The sequence below is a fragment of the Cygnus olor genome, chromosome 4 (assembly GCF_009769625.2).
Source record: "Cygnus olor isolate bCygOlo1 chromosome 4, bCygOlo1.pri.v2, whole genome shotgun sequence".
Lineage (NCBI taxonomy): Eukaryota > Metazoa > Chordata > Aves > Anseriformes > Anatidae > Cygnus > Cygnus olor.
In genome coordinates, this window is record NC_049172.1 from 24,089,783 (window position 1) to 24,109,517 (window position 19,735).

General features: G+C 35.7%; 1 long non-coding RNA gene across 1 annotated transcript; it reads right to left on the reverse strand.

Moving 5' to 3' along the window:
* Positions 1-332: 332 nt before the first annotated feature.
* Positions 333-11,275, reverse strand: LOC121070100. Its single transcript, XR_005819888.1, has 4 exons — positions 10,939-11,275; positions 9,987-10,042; positions 1,370-1,421; positions 333-702 (listed from the first exon to the last, which is right to left on the reverse strand). It is a non-coding gene; the product is annotated as an uncharacterized LOC121070100 (long non-coding RNA).
* Positions 11,276-19,735: the final 8,460 nt, after the last annotated feature.

The window sequence follows — 19,735 nt, forward strand, 5'->3', positions numbered from 1 at the left end:
GAACAGTTCATCCACTATTTGAAAATATTTATATATACTTATGCTATTTTAAAGAGAGAAGACAATATGGCTTTACCATGCAGTAGTTCATACTATAGTATCTGTATGTATTTAATATCTTTGTCTGTACTGATTTAAAAGAATTATAGATGTACCTGTTTGGAAATATGCATCAGCTGAGATTTTCTTATTTAAATATAGCTTGTCAAATACTTTGGGGCAGAAAAGCTGACATGGATATTAGGAAAATACATATTTTATTTTTAAGTGTGAATAGTAATACCATTACCCTTGGTATTTATATCTGATCCACACTGGCAAAATTGTTTTGTTTAAACTCCTCTAGCTTTAGATCCACTTGAATCAGAATTTAAAGTTGTTTATGTTAAGGTAGCATAAACTATTCCATCTAGCTCAAATATACACTGTCTAGCTCTTCTTCTAAGTGTTTGAAAATTTACTTATAATGGCTCTCTGCCTAAATCCTCCAATTCAAATCTACTGTTGTCCTGTAGAAGCAAGGTAATACTGTCTTCTAAAGGTGGTATGTGAACAGTGAAGTGTTTTATCTTGCAACTTACCTCTTCCTGAGATAATGCCTAGTTGGATATTCACCTTCTACCTGCAGCTTGGTGTAAGAGGTGCATCATCAAATGCCTTTGGTAGTGTCCTTCTTAGTAAACCCCAAGTCTTCCGAGATACCTTATGATTTTTTTTAATAGAGAAATAAAGGGTTTCAGCTTTTCACGTTTTTTAATTTGTTTGTAAACTTCCGCCCCCCCCCCCCCCCTTCCCAGTAGCATCAGCTATTTTACTTTGCAGCTCCATTTCTCTTGTGCTACGCTGCTTGTTTATGAAGGCATAGCTTGAGCCATATTCAGCTTTTATATAAATGCTCCGTATATATTGTATTTGTTCATCAAACTTTAAACAGCTTTCAGGATTTCTTTGTGATTAAGGCTGCAGCAGCCAAGTGTGAGGCAGGCGATAACTCAGATGAAGTAAAGTGGGATAAACACAGCCTCAAATACCTACAAGCATTAACTGTGTGTCTACTCCAGTAAGTACTTTTTGGTGATAGATGACCTATTTTAAGATCCAGTATTCAGTTAATCTCATGTTTGGGTAAACAGTCTCATGAGGGACAATGAACTGAAAGGCAATCAGAAAGAATGCATATTTTCAGATGGTTGTTTAGGGAGGAAGGGCTTCTCATATCTAGATTTAGCAAAACATTAACTATTTTCTCTAATGTGACTTGATTCATGTGTATACCACTGGATCCAAGTAAAAAATATGCTTGAAGATGGATTTTATAAAAAAGCTGGAAAAAGGGAAGAGGTGACACTTGAAGCTATTCCTGAAATACCTGAATTCCTTCACTTGCTCCCATGGTCCATTCCATATTCCCTGGTGTCATTCTGATTATATTTTTAGGAGAAAAAAAAAATGTCAGAAGTATATGATACTAACAATTTTTTTTCTTTTTCTTCCAGTAAGGTGTTTTTTCAAATCTAAATCAAGGATAGAATTTAAGTTATTCTTCCCTTGACACAGGTTTGAATTAATGAATAATGCTAACATCCTTTGTATCACGAAGCACATGTGGATTTGACAGTGCTAAAACTCTTTTTTAACTTTAAACATTTTTTAAATCAATTTTAAATGTGGAAGTTGTGCAGTTCTGTGCTTACCAACTAGCTACTTAAATATGTTAGCTACTTCTTTCTGCTTCTCTGTATTGTCTTGAACTGAGAAGAGTTCTGGGAAGGTGGGTTTACTTATGATAAACTCTAGGTACTGTAAATTTACTGTGGGTTTGCTTGCAGCAGGCTCTTTCCATGGATGGATATGTTTCAGGGCTTGTATTCTTACTACCTGTTTCCTACTGACAGTTGAATACCCTCAGTTGAGTATGCTGGTGTATATAAAGACTTTATCCAGGAGATCATCCCTTTGTGTACTGGTGTGACTGCTGTGACCAAGTCTTGTATGGTAAGCTTTTAGACCATTCTGCTGTTGAAACTGGACAACTTAAGAATTAATTTCTCCTCAGTTTGGGAGACATTAGCTTGTTTGTTTATTTATTTATTTTCCAAGAACATCTGTTGTTTGAACTCTTTCTAAGGAACTTTGAATGGTATGCAGCCGTCTATTTTATGGCAATGAATTGACTGTTTTTAGATATTCACACACGATACACGCCATCCTTTTTGGTGTAATACTTTGGCTATAGCTTTTAATTTATAAAGCTAGCAAACTACACTTAGTTAATTTAATATTTTCTAAATGGAAAATTATGTATTTCTTTCCATCTCTGCATTGCCCATAGAACTGTTAGCAGAAGAATGCAGTATATTCTGCTATTTTTAATTCAGTCTCCAAAAGAAAAATGCATTCCAGCATCAGTCATATCACAGATGCTGATGTGGTGACTAACATAAGAAGTTAAGTGGTTACTCTTAAGATTTTACCAGTTTGACAGTTTAACAAAAGTATGCTTCTTCACTCTCCCTTGAATTAGTACATACCTTTCTCAGAAACATCTAAAATTGCATGTTGCAGTGAGTCTTCCATTTTCTTTTTATTTTCAACATTTGAAACTAGATACGCTATTTCCTTTGAAATTGTAATACCTTAAATATGTACCTAAATGAGAATTCATCTGTCAGCTCTGTGAACTTCTGGAATTTTCTGTAACCTTCCAATTGAGTGACAATATATAGACATGAAAGTCTGTTTTATATCTTTATAAAGCTGTAATCTAAGTTTCAGTTACTTGTGTTGGTAATTTAATTTTCTTCTTGATGGAATTTTTTTTGGGTGTAGTGCCTATTTAAAACTATAAATTTGATTCTTATTTATTTAACCTTCTACATCTGTGCTTAGAATTTTCAAAGGGATGGTCTTGAGAACTGGAAATCTTTGTTAAAAGTCCAGCTGCTCTGAGTATCAAATTCACAGATTTTGGAATTTGGTGGAATACGCAGGCCTGACAGTCTGTTGTCAGAAGGTGCATCTTCTGGGCTATGCTCTGTTTGCTGTCATTACTGGCTGTATGTGATAAGGATAGTTTAAAATAGCCCCTAGATTAATTAAATCATGTAAAAATTTGTTTCAAGGGTAGCATGGAGAAGGCCCTGGATTCTGATGGGCATTCAGTAGTGATGATGGGGATAAAAAGCGGGGGAGCACCATGATCTGCTGCGGCTCGTATTATCTCATGAGTTTTGACAGTGCTCTTGTTGAGCCCTGTCCTTGCTTCAGATGGTGTATCTAATGAAGATTTTGTCAAAGGAGGGTAGCCCTCTCACTGGATTTTGATTTCTGTCCTGCCTCGCCTCCCCGCCTTAAGGCAGGTTACCATGTTTTCTCTTGTGAAATCTCTTAATTCCTAGCTGTATGCTACAGTATCAAAACATCACCAAGGCTATTTCATGTCAATCTCAGATTTATGATAAAGGTGTATGATCTACCAGAAGAACAAGATACCAAATTATTCATATGTAGGAGATATCTAAGGTAGAACATGCTGATTAAAAATCATATGCAAAACAAAAACCTGACCATCTCCAAAGCCCTTCCGCTAAGAAAGCTCCTTTTTAACATATGGCAGGCTAACTTTTTGTCTTCATTGCTTGACTAGAGTTTTAGCATCTGTATCATAGGTCTAAAGGCCTTATCCTTTCCAGGAACAGTCTTCAGACTATAGCCTCTTTATGTAGCTGGATTAGGATGAAACAGATGGCTGGTTGCAAAAGAAAATATAAAAAAGGATAGAAATATTCTAAATGCTCTACTGCTTCTTGTCTTGTTTAAAAAAAGGTCATTTGGTGCTTTTCTTATCTGAATCTTTGCTGAAGATGAAAATGTGCTGTGGGTTGTAAAACTCTTAATTCCCCACCCTTAATGGTCTGATGAAATTCTGACTGAATAATCCTCATGCAAGTTAGAACGTTGCCATGATGCCTGCAGAGGCAGAAAGTACCAGGAAAGCCTAAAAAAGAAAGATCATCAACATCAGATTAAACAATATGTTATTTTAATTTTGTCTTGATTTAGTGGGTGAGTTCAAATCAGTGGATTTCAAAGAAAATCTCTGCTACGCTGTTCATATAGGATGTCCAATGCAAGATGATATGCGACATAGAGGTTTATCATCCCAGGAAGCTGTTTACTAGTTTGGGGTGACCCAGCTTTGTTGATTCTTAAGGGATAGAATCCTTACTTTTAATGAGCTTGAAGATCTTTCTGCTTAATTGATTAGGTAGATTTTAAAGTAGTAGCACATGAATCACTTAGCTTGAAAAGTTATTTTTGTTTGTGGTCCAGGATGTTTTATAGTGTAGCCATGACGGATGAAGAACTATGGTTTCATAAGGTTTTCTGTCTTCCCTTTTCCTCTGATTATCACCTCCCATTTTATCCCTCACCATTCTGATCCATTTTTACTTTGAAGTATTAGTCTTATTTGTATTAGTCTTATTATTTGTATGCTAGATTATCAGTTCACAAGATCAGTCAGTGGAAGATTGCTAAACCCAGTGCTACATTGAGTACAAACAAATAAATGTTCTACACAGTAATGTTTTCCTGCTTATCAGGTAGTGTTTTTAGGATCTTCTCTTCTGAGATATATGGATCTCCTGCTGCATTCAGCTGAGAATAGTTTGCAGTCTGTGGAATTCCATGATATTTTGTATCTTCTTTTGAAGACTGTGGCACTTTGCATTAATGGTTTGAATTAGACAGACAAATGAGGATCTCCCATTATGACTGATTTCACTTGAGTGTCAGTTGGCTCTCAAATTCGATTTCTATATTTGACATTGAAGGTAGTGAATATTGATACCTTGTTCTGTGATCTATGGGAACAAAGTGAAAAGGCTGGGTTTCATCTGTCTTTCTCCAGGTCAGTCATGACCAGCCCTACTGAAATCAGTGAGGATAGACTGGTACAAAGTAAGTGCTTAGTGTGTGTCAGAATAAAGTTCAATGCTATTTAGGACTGAGTATTACCAGTGTTATTTCTACAGCCTAGTGCTATTTTTTGTATTGCCACCTGGAGCATCACTGTGGTGTCTGTAAAGCTCTCTGTAGGAGCTCTATTCCTGGCTAAATAGTAACTAAATCATTTTGAGAATTAGTTGACAGAAGGCCTTGTTCATAACCCCTATACCAGTGTGCTATAACCAAGGCTATAAATAATCCGCCTCCTCTCTGTCTGCCTTTTGCAGTGTTTGCTGTAACATATTTTCTTTTTTTTTAATCTTAACTAGCAAAATTTCTATTCTACAGTGTGAATAATGAAGACAAGGCTAGTAAGTTCTATTGCAAATAATTAATATTTTAACTGTTCCAGATTTCCATAATAGTGTAAATTTGATTAAAAATGTCTATTAAATAGCAGATAAATTGTGGTGCTGCTTCAAAATTATTTGCTTTGCTTAGAAATAAATAGTTTTTGCAGCAAGAACTGTCACCTAACAAGCATGGTGCCAGTGAAATCACCTCAGAAGCCTTCTTGAGACTTGTCCAAGATCCTGTGTTTTAATACTTTATTTTCTTCTGATTCTAGAAATTGCAAAGCAAAGTTTAGAAAGCTCTTTGAGGGGCCACGAGATTAAATGCCAACCTAGGCAATGCTTTCCAAGGAGTCCAAAGGAATGGGTATCAATTTCTTTTGCATGTGTGAAGCTGCCATTTGGGTTTATAGTTTCATGGACCTAATACAGCTCTAGAATATAACTGTTCTGTTTAGAGGTGATTTTCTCAGACTTACGGCGAATTTTCTCATTGCAAAATATTTTTTCCAGTTGAAGATCTGCTAGATCATTTGAAAAAGTAGCTTGCAGATCATGAGTCTTTTAAAAATTGATACTTCGGGGGGCTGAATTTTTTGAAAATCCATCAAGATATCTGTGGCCTTTAGAGAAGCCATTGCATTCTTTACATATTATATCTACTGTCATCCTAATCCCAATGTCCTAATGCTTTTAGGAAGTATAAAGAAGGAATGGAGACCATTTTTTTTGTTTGTTTGTTGAGAAGGTTATTCTTAAACACCACAAAAGCATTTAATTTCTTACTTGTCAGACATTACATTTTCCATCACAGTGTTTTCATGATGAAAATATTTTTCAGATGCTCGATGAAAGGAAAAAGGTTATAAGGACCTTGGGAGATGCAATGACGTTTTTTATTTTCAGTGTCATGATCAAGTAGCTGATGTTTCCAGCTGAAATTGATGAGATTGGGATTTAAGTAAAGAGGTTGCTAACAGTGAGGCAGAGATGGTTGTGCATAACAGTAAGGCTCTTGAGATGGCTGAACAGACAGGACCATAATTCCCCTAAAGGAATGGAGAGGGGTTTTTTTTTGGCAATCCTTAAATGGAAGCTACTACCCAAAGATGTTGTTAAATTGCAGTGCCCTCCCTGTACACACTGGATGCCAGAAACCTTACTGGTAAATATCTCTTCCAGGCATATCTATTTGTTTGTGGAGTTGCTATAGGAACGTGATTTCAGCTAGAGTTAAGTAGAAAATAAACTGAGAGCTTAATGTACAATACTTTTATGATGAATGAGATGTCCTTTAATGTCTCACCTCTCATCGGTATTTGGACTATAGTTTATTGTTATTCCACTGTGACATACAGGTTTCTTCTAAAATACACTTTTTAACTATACTTCAGCAATAAATACTGAGTACAATAAACTAATTGAATGCTGAAGGAAGTGAAGTGCTATTCTGCAGGGAATGGATCATTCACAACAATAAGTAGAAGGTGTAATAATAATGGATCTCAATATCCTTTTACATATGTTTAAAATATGCCTGTACAGTCCCTAAGCATACATGCAATTTGCATAAAACTTCAAATAACAATTCTGGAATTGACCGTATGAAATTCTATTTTAAGCATAATATTTTCAAATTAGACTTCTGATCAAAGATGGTGCCTGACTACAGTACGTTTTCAAAGTTAATGAACTTTTCCTTAGGTTATGTTGACTGAGGAAACAAATGGAAGCAATGAATCCAGTTCCTGGTATTCAAATTTCACTAGCCAGTTCAGCACTTCTTAGTACCAGCTGTCATCGAGAGGTTAACATATATAGGTGTTCAAAGCAGAGGAAAAACTAGAAAAAATTAAAGCCTACGTCAGTGAAAGTAATGATAGATTTAATGGAATGAGAATTAGACAGGCTTTAAAAAAAACACTGTGAAAACACTAAAGTGAAGTGTACCAAAATATTTCATTTGTTACAAAGAAACATTCTCTAGATATTATAGACTGCTACCAAAATTTCTTGTAAATTCCCACAGAACACCATATTCCCTATTCAGTCTTATGGATGTTCAATAGCAACCTGAAATTCAGGAGCTTTGAGAGAGATTCTGTTCTTTGTGCTGGATTCCTACTGCCTTTTGTCTTTATTCCCATAGATCACAGAACAAGATATCAGTATTCACTACCTTCAATGTCAAATATAGAATTCAAATTTGAGAGCCAATTGACACTCAAGATCAAGTGAAATCAGCCGTAACAGAAGATCCTCATTTTACCTCATTTGTCATTTTCTGACGCCTGGAATAGTAGAAGTCTATCTAATTCAAATCACTAATGCAAAGGAGATAGCAAAATCAGTGAGAATGACATGCAAAGGATTGACTTGAAGTTTATAGGGAATGCACTGAGCATATATGTAGGAAATCTGTTGTTCAAAAGTAGAAAAACTAGTAAGGGAGATAGCTTTGATTTGACTCTGGTTAGTAGAAAGGAGGACTTTCCTGAAATGAAAAACTGAGTAAGAATTTAGATGAAAATGAATGCAAGTCAGAATTCATGACCCTTTAAAAAAAAGGGATGAAGGGATGTCAAAAGACTTCAGCATACCTGAGAACTTACAGGATGACCATCTGCTGGAAAACTATCATGCAGAAGATCTAACTGCTAATGAAGGAAGTTGTGAACTGAAGCTATCCTGACGTGGAGGGATGACAGGAAAATAATGATAGAACAGTGAGACTGAACCAGAAACCCCAAAAGATCTGAATGTTATAGAAATATATATTAAAATATGGAAAAAGGAAGAGTATTCAAAGAATACAAAGCAATAAAAAAATGCAGGAAAATGATAGGGCTGAAAAGGTTAAGATACCAAATGAATTACATTAATTGATGAATGGAATAGGTGTGTGTGTTTGCTAAAAAGGATCTTTATAGCAGTAAAGAGAAATGTCTGACTGATGTGGAGAATGCATTTAAAGCTTCAGTCTTCTCAAATAAGGTTATTTATCGGCTGTTTATCCTTAAAAAGCAACTAGCAAAAGACACTAGTGCAGAGGAGCTAAAGATCGAAGACATTTAGCTCTGCAGAGCCCTAGAATAATTACTGTGCTAATGGATGCACTCTCCAAACAAGTGGAGGATTTGAAAAGGATGGGTGAAGTCCCATGAGAAGCAAAATGCAGTATGTACTTCTGAAGTGTTGGGCTAGCCAATATAATTCTTTCTCTTTGGAACATGTTCTATTTTGTTTGTCAGGGTAACTTGGCTACTGTACACAGAAGAAGCAGTGCATCTAAAGTAAGCTTTATTAGCAGTTTGATATTACTTCATATCAGCAAAACAGAGAGGGAAAAAATTAGTTTCGTTTAGTTGTAGGACCAGTACACCAATAGCTGACAAATTCTATTCAAAGTAGAGAGAAAAGCAGCTCCACTTTAAGCATTCTCAGTTGCTCCTTGGGGAAAGAAAAGTTTCCTCCTGCCCTCCATTCCTTTTTTTTTTTTTTTTTTCCTGAGGTGTCATACCTCAGCTAGTCTGTTAAAGATACATAGCATAAATGAAGAACAAACCAATAAACCAATATCTTACATATATACATATGCTTTTAATTTCAGTAAATTTTTAAAAGGCCAGTATGTGATCCTATCAGTGAATTGAATAAGAGCCTTCTGCTTCAGTTCCTTAGGGACTTTATCATAGCATAATAAAGTAAGTGACATGAAAACCCTTTTAGCTATCTGGAAACACATATAATTGTTTAAACTTTTATAAAGTAAGCTGATCTCAAACTGAAATAATCTGAATTGGTATACTAACTAAACCTGGTTACATAATAAGAGCATCAGACCAAATATTTTTCTCCCTGGTATTAGAAAGTTAATATGACTGGGGCATTTTTGTTTATAAAAGCTGTCTTTCCTAAGTTTCCTTTCAAGTCTGGTCTTCATCTGTTTCTTTTCTCATCTGCTTCTCTGATTTGTTACTGTTTTTACTCTTTTCTTTGACTTCTCTTACAGAAAAGATTGCATGAAACTGATTCTGAGGAGGATGTTTTACTTTTTCTATTATTATTCGCTTTTGCAGCTAGTGTAAGTAGTATAGCCAATGTTACTTTCTTTGTGGCTATTTACCACATACTTGCTCACTTAGTCTGCAATTGATTCTATCCACTTTGGCTAGAGAGGTAGTCAAAGCTGTTACTTAGCCGAACCGTGTAATAAGGATTAGACCTTAATCATTGTATGACACTCTGGGCTAAAGCCAGTCCAACCTTCTGATGAGAGAGACTGAGATTTACATTTTAAAGATTTAATTAAACTAGGAGTTGCAAAGGCACTCTGTAGTGACCTGGTTAATTTGTAATGCTTTTTTTTTTTTTTTTTTCTCCTACTATGGACATCACCAACACTTGCACTAAGGAAATGTAATGGTAACTTTTTAGGTATAAGGAGCAATCCACAAAAGATGGAGATGGAGTGGCATTTTCTCATGGTATTACAGAATACAATAAGTCTTTTCTGAATTTCAGTGTTCTTCCATGGAGCTCTTTTAAAATCTAATTTTTTGCAAGTACAAAACTCCCCTTTAGAACTTTTTTTTTCTTTTTACTAGATATCCAGTTTGGGGAGAAGGCTGGTGGTACTGGAGAATAGCGCTGTTCCAGATTTCCTCTGGCTACAGTACTTACCTATGGCAATGTAGGATGCTGCTCTCTGGTAGATCTGTGTTGCTGAGGAGCTGGTGCTGTGATAAACATACAAGTGTGTTCAATCAGCCTCATTGCATAAGGACAAATCAAATGATCTCTGAAGAACTGATAATAGGTCTGCTTTTATTAAAAGTCTGAATCTGGCAGGCTAAGAATATGTACCTACACTATGACCTAAAATCTAGGTACGACTTCCAGGAATGTCACAGAAGTTGAATCCAGGGCAAAAGAAACGATTGTGTAGAATGTGCCAGATACAAAAGCAAATGTTGTATACCTGAAGAAATTACCTGTCTTTCTAATACTGTCCCTTGTCTAAGTGATCTGCAATACCTAAAAACTGAGGTGTCTCTGGATGTGTAGTCAATATTTAAAGCACACCCTATTGTCTAAATACCTTACCTTATTTATGCATCTGAATAATTCTTGCATGCAGTGTTGGCTTGTACTTTTTTTTTTTTCGTTTACACTGAATGAGGTGATAGGTTGAATGAAGATTAGCTGAATATTTATTAGATGAAAAACGTTCATCTTGTTATTAATAGACCTTGAAAATATTTCTAGCTCCTGGAAGCATTCAGTTATTTTCTTTGGCAGGGAATGGCTTAATAAAAATTAAAATTATAAAAGGTATGCTTCTGCTCTTACTCAGTTCCTTTAGTGCTTGCTGAAAGCCATGTTTATGGTTCCAAGAACTGCTTTGCTCTTTATTATATTACTGGGCTCACTTAAGTTATTTTCCATTGGAAGAATTAACATTAACTGTGTATGTGCCTGTCTGGATGATAGATATAAAAGTATATATAGAAAATAATATATCTTTCCTCAAATGCATGTAACAGGTTTTAATGATGTATTTTTGAGGACTTCTAAATGTTAGTCTACTTGCTACATTTAATCCCTACTATCCTCTTGCCAGTTTTGAACATACCTCTATTCCTCATCATCTCTTCCTTTCCAGTTACTGTGGCTTAGCTTCTTGGTTATTTCAATGACATGACTGATTGTTTTGGCCCCTAGAGTTCAGTGTCCTTAATATACTAATGCCTGCTGATAACCCTCAGTTATTAAACGTTTGGTCTGTTAAGTCTGTAGTGTGGCATTATAGCTTTTCACAGTTTTCCTCAATGCAATAGCATGGTATGTGGTTGGGTTAGACTTTGTTTGTATTTAGCAAAACTAATAATTAGTGAATCAGGGTTTGTTAATTGCTGATCACTTTCAAGAGAAAATAAGAAACTGGAATGGCTACTCAGCTGGAAACCGAAGACTAGTAGGTTGTAGAATCATAGAATGGTTTGGGTTGGAAGAGACCTTAAAGCCCACCCAGTTCCAACCCCCTGCCATGGACAGGGACACCTCCCACCAGACCAGGTTGCCCAAAGCCCCATCCAGCCTGACCTTGAACACCTCCAGGGATGGGGCATCCACAACCTCTCTGGGCAACCTGTTCCAGTGCCTCACCACCCTCTGAGTAAAAACTTCTTCCTTGTGTCTAATCTAAGCCTACCCTCTTTCAGTTTAAAGCCATTCCCCTTGTCCCGTCATTCCACTCCCTGAAAAGGAGTCCCTCCCCAGCTTTCCTGTAGGTACTGGAAGGCCTCTCTAAGGTCTCCCCCTAGCCTTCTCTTCTCCAGGCTGAACAACCTCAACTCCTTCAGCCTGTCTTTGTAAAAGAGGTTCTCTAGCTCCTTGATAATCTTTGTGGCCCTCCTCTGGACTTGTTTTAATAGGTCCATGAGGCCATGAGCACCAAGGTCCATGGGTCCCTGAGCATCAAGACTATATAAATGGTGTCATAATTTCAGGTAGCAGTTCAGCCTGATGTCATAATATAAACACAACTAGTGTTGCAAAATGCATGGGGATGGTTCCTAATGTCTTCTCCTGTATCAACAGAAGTGTTTCCACTGATAACTTCATCCTCTTTGATGGAGCTAACACAGTAGCTCACACTGCATTGGTAAGGATAATAGCTGCAATAATAACTAAACAAAGATTTGGCTACTTAAGGTTCATATTGACTGCCTGCTAGAACCCACAACAGCACTTTTTTTGTGTGTGTGTGTGTTAAGGACTTTGAATCTTGCATTTTTTTTTAATTTTTTTTAAACGTAAGTTTACCAAAGGCATACAGTGAAGAAGGAATTAGTAAGCTGCAAAGAGCTACAATTTGCATTGCAATTTGTCTTGATTCATTGCTTCGTAGTCTCTTTGGGACAGAATCAGCAGAAGCCTGAAGAACAAGTACATCAAATATTAATCTATCTCATCATTTTAATGAAGATCTCTCTGACTACCTACACGGTGAGTTGATGACATCTAACTTTAACATGAAGACTTATTTTCAGTCTGAAATTCAGTTTTGCTAATTAAAAATTTGCGTCTTGACTAGTTTGATTCTTTGGCTTTTCTAGTGTTGTACTTCAAGTAGACAGTCTTTTCAGGTTAGAAATATGCGGGGAAAACTTGTAGTTGCTGATGGATAGTGCAACAAGAATTCTCACATTGAACATAATGAAAGCATTAGGTTTCATCACCATTTCTAACAAATCATACATCTTTTTTGTAGAAAATACACATATTTTTGCAAACTTGGTTTATCATAGAGCTTACAGAAATTTTAGGGTCAGAAGGGTCAGAGAAATATCCATGCAATAGCTTTTCTGTAAGAGCACCAAAGGCTTGTGTTCATCATGATACAAAAGCAAAAATATTCTAAGTAATATTTCTCCTTACTCTGAATGCAGAAAAAAAATAGAATTGCCATTACACTCCAGTGATGGAAGTGGTTTGATGGCAAATTGTTAGCACAAATTATCATACATTAATGTAACCATTCAGTATTGTGGATACATCATGTATGAAGAGCAATAGGAGGACAGATATCTACTCAGAGGACATCTAATTCTTGCTGTAAGTTGCTCAGAGAAAATTCCTTAGATGGCTGTACTTGGTGTAGAGATATAGAGTTACAGGTTTTAAGCCTGTTATTTCAGTGTTATTTTTGCATTAGATAGCCTAGCTAGCCACCAAATCACATATGAGAGCGTAGTTCAAGGTGTAATAAATCCAATTAACACCATAGCAGGTGTTTAAGTCCAGATAATTTACTTCCTGCTTACAGAAGGTGTGGGAGATGAGAAGTGAGGATTTGTATAGGCAGTGATTCTTGAGGGGTTAGGTGCAGTGATTTATCCTGAAAACAGAGATGTAGATAAACATGACTGCTGTTTTGGTCTTGCATGGAATTTTGTATTGTAGTCCCAAAATGTTCTGAAGACTAAGAGCTTACCAAGTATCATACTCAAATTATGAATATAGAATCTATGTTCCTAATCCTCTGACACTTTTCTAACACCCCTCCTCCCTCTTTTTTTTTTTTTTTTTACTTAGCATTTTATTTTAAGGTCTATTTATGGGGATATTTAAGTGGTTTGTTGTTTCTCTTCTTTCTGCAACAGAGGATTTTGTTTAATAGTTGAGTTCTGCAACAGAGGATTTTGTTTAATAGTTGAGTTAAAAGTTCTTCAGGGCATGGCTTTTGTCTCTGACTTTCAGATTTCCACAGTGTATGGCACTGCAGGTTTGTGTTACTTGACTGAATTTCTAGGCATTACCACAGTATTACTATAAAAATGTTGTTGTTCACTTTCACTCTACATGTAAGTAACATTCCTGGTTGATTAGGAATATATTGTGTATATGTATTGTATACAGTATTGTATACTTCCTCCGATGCTATATGAGGGCTTTCAGAAAAAAGATCAAATAAACGGTATGGTATTTCTCTCAATATTTATTATATAAAGTTGTACATATGCTCAAATACATATGTTACACGTGTACATATGTTAAATATACTGAAAGTGGGATCATCAAGTTCTGCTAATTAGTAGACAAGATGCTGCTCACATTACAATTTTTGGAAAATGAAAATTTTGAGTTTTTTTCACAGGTTATGCCATCTGGCTTCATTTTTATTTGGTGCATGATTAACGTTAACTTTTAATTCTTTTCATGTACAGACTGCCTAAATTAACTCCTTTATTTCCTGTGTCTTCTAAATGATTAGCCTAATTAAGAGTTCAGCTTGCAGAAAACTGCATATTAATTGTCTGGCCTCTTTTAATAACATGCTAATTTTATTAGGATAAAATAACACTTCAAGAAAAGGAACTTCCGTAGTGTTTCTGTTCATAATATCTGAATCTTCAGAATTATCAGCAGATATCACCCAGCATTCTTACTGATTTAAATGTGTGGCATCAGTGCTCAGTGATAGAAATTAAATTTTCTTCATGCTAATATTAGTTAGCGTCCTTTCTTTGTGGCAGTCAGCTACATAATATTGAGTCAGAGACCTCCTCCAAAAAAAAGAGTACTTTAAATTGTTCTGTGGTTTATCATGTCACTTGACTAGTGGAAATATGAGATACTGTATATGTGCTTTTGAAATTTAATTTCAAACCCCAAGAGCCTCTCAGGTTTATATCACTGTCACCTAGAAAACTAAATTATTTCTAATGTCTGTACTGTTTAGTTAGTGTTTACTATTGCAGAGAATATAGGAAGTATGTGATTATTTTTTCTGGAAATATAATCAAGGACAACATTTATCACATTATTAATTCAATAGAATAGTCACTAATTTTTATTTATTTTTTTATTTTTAGTCCTTTGTGTCTCCAACTCAGTAAGATAAGATGGTTGTGTGAGTTGTTCTATCAAAAACACTTAACATACACTTAAATGTACAGGTATGCTTTACAGGCTGATATTTCCAGACTAATTTGTATGTATTGAACTTAAATTGTAAGAAAAACTGAGTAATTACTTGGAGTCATTACTGGTCATGAAACATAATGCAACTTCTAAATGATGGAGTTGATCCTAAGAGCTTGTAAATTTTGCTTGGCAGCACGGTTGGTGTCAGAAACTTTTTATGTAGTCAGGTGTCTTTGAAAATCCAACATTTTGTCTTCAAATTCATTCATATACTAGCAAAAATGTTTATTTTAGTTATGTTTGAGAAGTCAGAGCAAAAGATGGGCTTTTTTCAAGAAATATTAATAAACTCCAGCTTTTGTGAATTCATACTATGATTCTAGTTTTATTCTCCATGCTTGGAGGAGATGATGCTCGGAGACCCTTCTGACTGTCAAAGCAAGCATCCTGTTTATGTGCATTTTGCAATTACTCTCTTATACTGAGAGATAAAATAAAAGTAAGAGATGAAATAGTAGCCTGCAAAAGACTTACAGTTTTAAAAAACTAGCCCTGTTAGGTTTCCTAAAACCAAGCCACAACAGGAAAACAAACAAACAGAAAACACCTTCAAACACCTTGTTTGTAAAACAGAACTAGTAGCTTCCAAAAAATGGCATAATGTTGAAACTGTTCCAATATTGGAAAAGCAATGAGTGAAAGAAAGTATTTGTATTCTTACCAGTGTGATGCTGATCCCAGGCAAGTGATTAAATGGTTCTTATGCGACTTGGTTAATCGGAAACTGAAAGAATATAATATAATTAATGCAGTCAGTTGGAGTTAATGGAAAGTAGATCTTGCTCGACAAAAGTAATGATGCAAGGATGTATTTAAAAGCAGGCAGGGGACACTGGAAATCAAAGTCAATTTTTTTTGGAACTTGATATTTTGATTAAAAAAAGATGTGATACAAATTTGAAATGATACACTTTAAATAGAATAGGAGTTGGCTGATGGCTCTCATATTACTTTTAAATAAGGAGTAGGCACCTATGTCCTGTGTTTTAAGCAGGACTGAAGGGATTGATTGTATACTGCCTAACGTTTTTATCAGGGATCTGGAGGAAAATATAAAATCAACAGTTATAATGAAACATGATGAGAATGCAGTGCCCCATTTAGCCAGAAAGAAGAGGATCTGAGATGACCCGGTCACATCCTGAAGTATGATATAATAAACAAATATCCATTTCATTAGTTTGCTGTGCATACAAGCTGTAGATCTGATAAGAAAATCTGGTTGATGTGGCTTATATATTGGAATCTTGAATTTCAGGATTTTGTCAGAGCCATGACTATTGTCTGTTACCATGTCTATTCTGGCACAAAGTATTTGCAAAGAAAAGAATTACTTTTCTTATACTATCTTTCCCCTCCATCGCCTTTTAAAGCTCTCATTTTTTTAAAAATGGTAACACTCTCACACATACATCCTAAACCTGAAAACTCTGAGGAATAAAAAGGAAATTCTAGGAATATTTTGTGGTATTCCCATTTCACTCACTTTTTACCCTATGTTTTGAGCAATTCATTGCAGCTAATAACTTCCTAAGGTCAAAGAATTAAAGTGCCTATGACTGTAAATTTTGAAGTAACTTGTGGCAGCAGTTAAAATGCTTGCTGAATTCTGAATATATTGTGCCCAAATAGTTTATTGTCTTCTCTATGCCAAGGAACATATGGTTAATCAAGTCTTTTTTATGAGCTAGCTGGGTTAAGTTCCTGGCACAAATTATGACTGTTCTTTTCATTTATTTATCGCATTGAACATGAATTCCAGAATTTGTTGTAACTACTGAAGAAAAAATCCTTATGTTTTCAGAAAAGCCTCTGTGGGTATTTTTTCAGAGTTTTGTTTGAGATCTTGGGCATACAAAAAAACATTCTTTTCAGAGAAAGAACTGAATATTTACCACAATAAAGATTAGAATTTCCAGACCATGAGCAAAGTTTTCATGAAACAAATTATGAAACAAATTTTCAATTTACTTTGCTATTTTCTCATGCAACATCTTGGTTGACCTAAGGTCCTCTGCTGTTTATAGGGAAGGGAGAGAAGATTTAAAAAAAACCTCACTGTTATTCTACAACACACATGCTTTATGGCTTCATTTATATAATAGGAATGAAAAACACCTAATTGCAAGGAATCAAAGATTTTGCTTTATGATATACTGTTATGATAAACAGATGGATTATAGGAGCGAGGTGAATGAGGGTGTTTTAGATTCACTTTAAATGTACAGATTGATTCTCATTTGAGACACTAATTTTATTCCTAGACAAGCCCCTTGTCTTCCCTTAATGTTAATTTACAATAGCTTTTTTTTTTTGAGATTGGACCCCCAACAGTTCTCATTGCAATATAAACTCTGAGTAACTTCTGATTTATAAATAGAAGTAGGGAAGAGGAAGGCTAAGCCTGCTAGTTCTCTAACCACACTTCCAATAAGTGGATGAATGTGCTTACTAAATAGTTTTCCCTTTGAGCAACACAATGAAAAGTCTACATTCTCATTGTATAAAATCCTGTCAGTTTGGTTACAGGTATTCCAGCTAGTCAAATTGTCCGTGCTTGAAAGAACTTGGAAGTTCAAAATTCAGTAAAATGGGGTTATTACTCCATCACTGTTGTTGCATCACCGTAGAAGTAACTATCAGCATTTAATTGGCAATAGCAAGGTTATTGTGAGTCCTTCTAAATGATTCTTTTAAGCCTTTGGTAGGAGCGTTCCATTCTCTACACTTGCTTTGTATCAGTTTTGGTCTCCAGTAGAGAGTGTAGGAATTAGTGGAACTGAAAATTGATAGGAAAGATATGTGGCAGATAAAAGCTGTAGCTGAGACAAATATGTAATGCAAAAGAAATTGTGGAAAATAAATGGGATGTCTTTCTTCAGCCCAAACTATTTAAGGTGGTTGTTTGTTATTCCCCCCCCCCCCCCCCCCCCCCCCCCCCCCCCCCAGTTTGCCTGATATTAGTTACCTGGAAATCAAACACTAAGTGAGATACAGGTAAAGAATGTGTACTACATTGGGCATTAAGCACCTTGTTTTGAAGAAATTTGAATGTGAGATCTGCTCTTTGAGAGTTTGGGGGGATGTTACCATGGTTAGGAAGATATTTAGACTAGGAAGCTATATGTTATTCGGATGAGTTGCGTAAGGTGAAGGAAGCAGAATTCTCCACATATGACTGAAAATCTGAAAACCGAACAGGTAAAACCTGTGGGCATAAACTGTTCAGTGTGTGAGCCTCTGCAGCATCACTGTGTCCCTGGGCAATCCCAGCCTTCTGAGTTTTGTCTTTTAATAGATTTGTCTGCAATGACAGTATATTGTTAGCGAGGACAGCACTGTCTTCTGAAGCACTGTTCTGCAAATGCTCAGTAGCCACTGAGAAGAGACTCTTTGGGAATTCAAAATGTTTCACAGATATTTCTCAAATTTGAATTATCTCTGGTTTCATCTGCTATGTGTTCTCTCTCTCCCCGTTGCATAAGAATTATACCATCATATAATACTGTCAAAATAAAGTTTGGAGGTCCCTAGAAATAGTGATTTTTGGAACGATGGCTCTCCTCTTCCTCCAGAGGGACCATTTTTGCCACTAATTTCCCTAACTGTAATAAGGAAGAGTCTCGAGACCCATCTTGATCTAAGGCACAAGAGGACATTGTTTTTTTTCCGTTAATCAGAAGGGCTCTGCAGCATTGTGTGGGAGTAACCTAGATGCCATTTTAAAAAGCTTAGCTCTTATGGTCAGGGTCGGAGGCAATGCTCTTCTGCAAAAGTGAATTCAGAAAAAATACACAAAAAACAACCCCCCCCCTCCAAACTATAAATTTCTATTGGAGAAGTTAACCTTGATCTGATATATGTTACATTGAGGCCGGGTAGGGTAGGGTGAAACAGAATTAATAGAATAGGTAAAATAGAATTGATGTTTGTGCAATTTTACATGTGGAAAGGAAGTTTAAAAAAAAAAAATCAGATTTAGGGACAGATGAACACATATCTAATTGATACTGTGGAAGTAAATTGGTGATTATATCAACCACAGTTAAATTAAATATCCAAATCAATGAAACATCAATGGAAAATTACATAAGCATTTTTTCACTACAAGAATTTAGAGAGGGATTGCTTTCCTTCTCTTCCTTATCCATATATTACATTTCAGTGCCCTGAATTTATTCATTACAGTTAAATATTCACAATTTTCTTCAGACCATAGAGGTAATAGATGTGCCAGTTTTCTTGGAACTGCATAAATAATACAATGCATATTGAGGACTTCTTCTGTTTTTAGTATGCTGTCTTGGACTACCAGATGGGCAAGTAAATAGTTGATTCACATGTAGTTTGGCTCAGGAGACTGGGACGAAGCCTAGAAATTCTGCCTTCAGAGAGTTAGAGGGTTATTCTGACTCTGAAATAGGAATTGTGTGTGTATCATAAGTAACACTGGTAAAGAATAGGATAGCTGTCAGTCTGGATTGCAACCCAGAGATTTTTCTACTGAGCTCTTCATGTTAGTGTGTGACCTCTGTCAACTTCCCTTTATCATTTCTGCTTGATGTCAATGGGAAGGAGTGAAAGATGTTTATTCATTTCTCAAAGCAATACTCCCAAACATGGGTCTTCAGGGGTCTTGTTTCTTTTTCAATGTAGCAATTGACAAAACTTCAGTAGTTATCTCCTGATTGTATTTTGAAGCTGCTGTACTGCATTTAGTGATGTTTTTCCTTTCATGGTAGAACTATAGCAGAAAATGTGACTATCATGCTGTAAGATATCACTAAGAGTAAGTAGTTAGCAAGGCAATGATAGGTCTGTGTGAAATAGTCATACACCCTGGCAGCCCTTTCAGAATGCGATGAAGTATGAATAAAAAAAAAAAGTATTGATGGAACCAAAATTTTTGAGAGGGAGTGGGGAAGGAAGAAGGAGGGGGG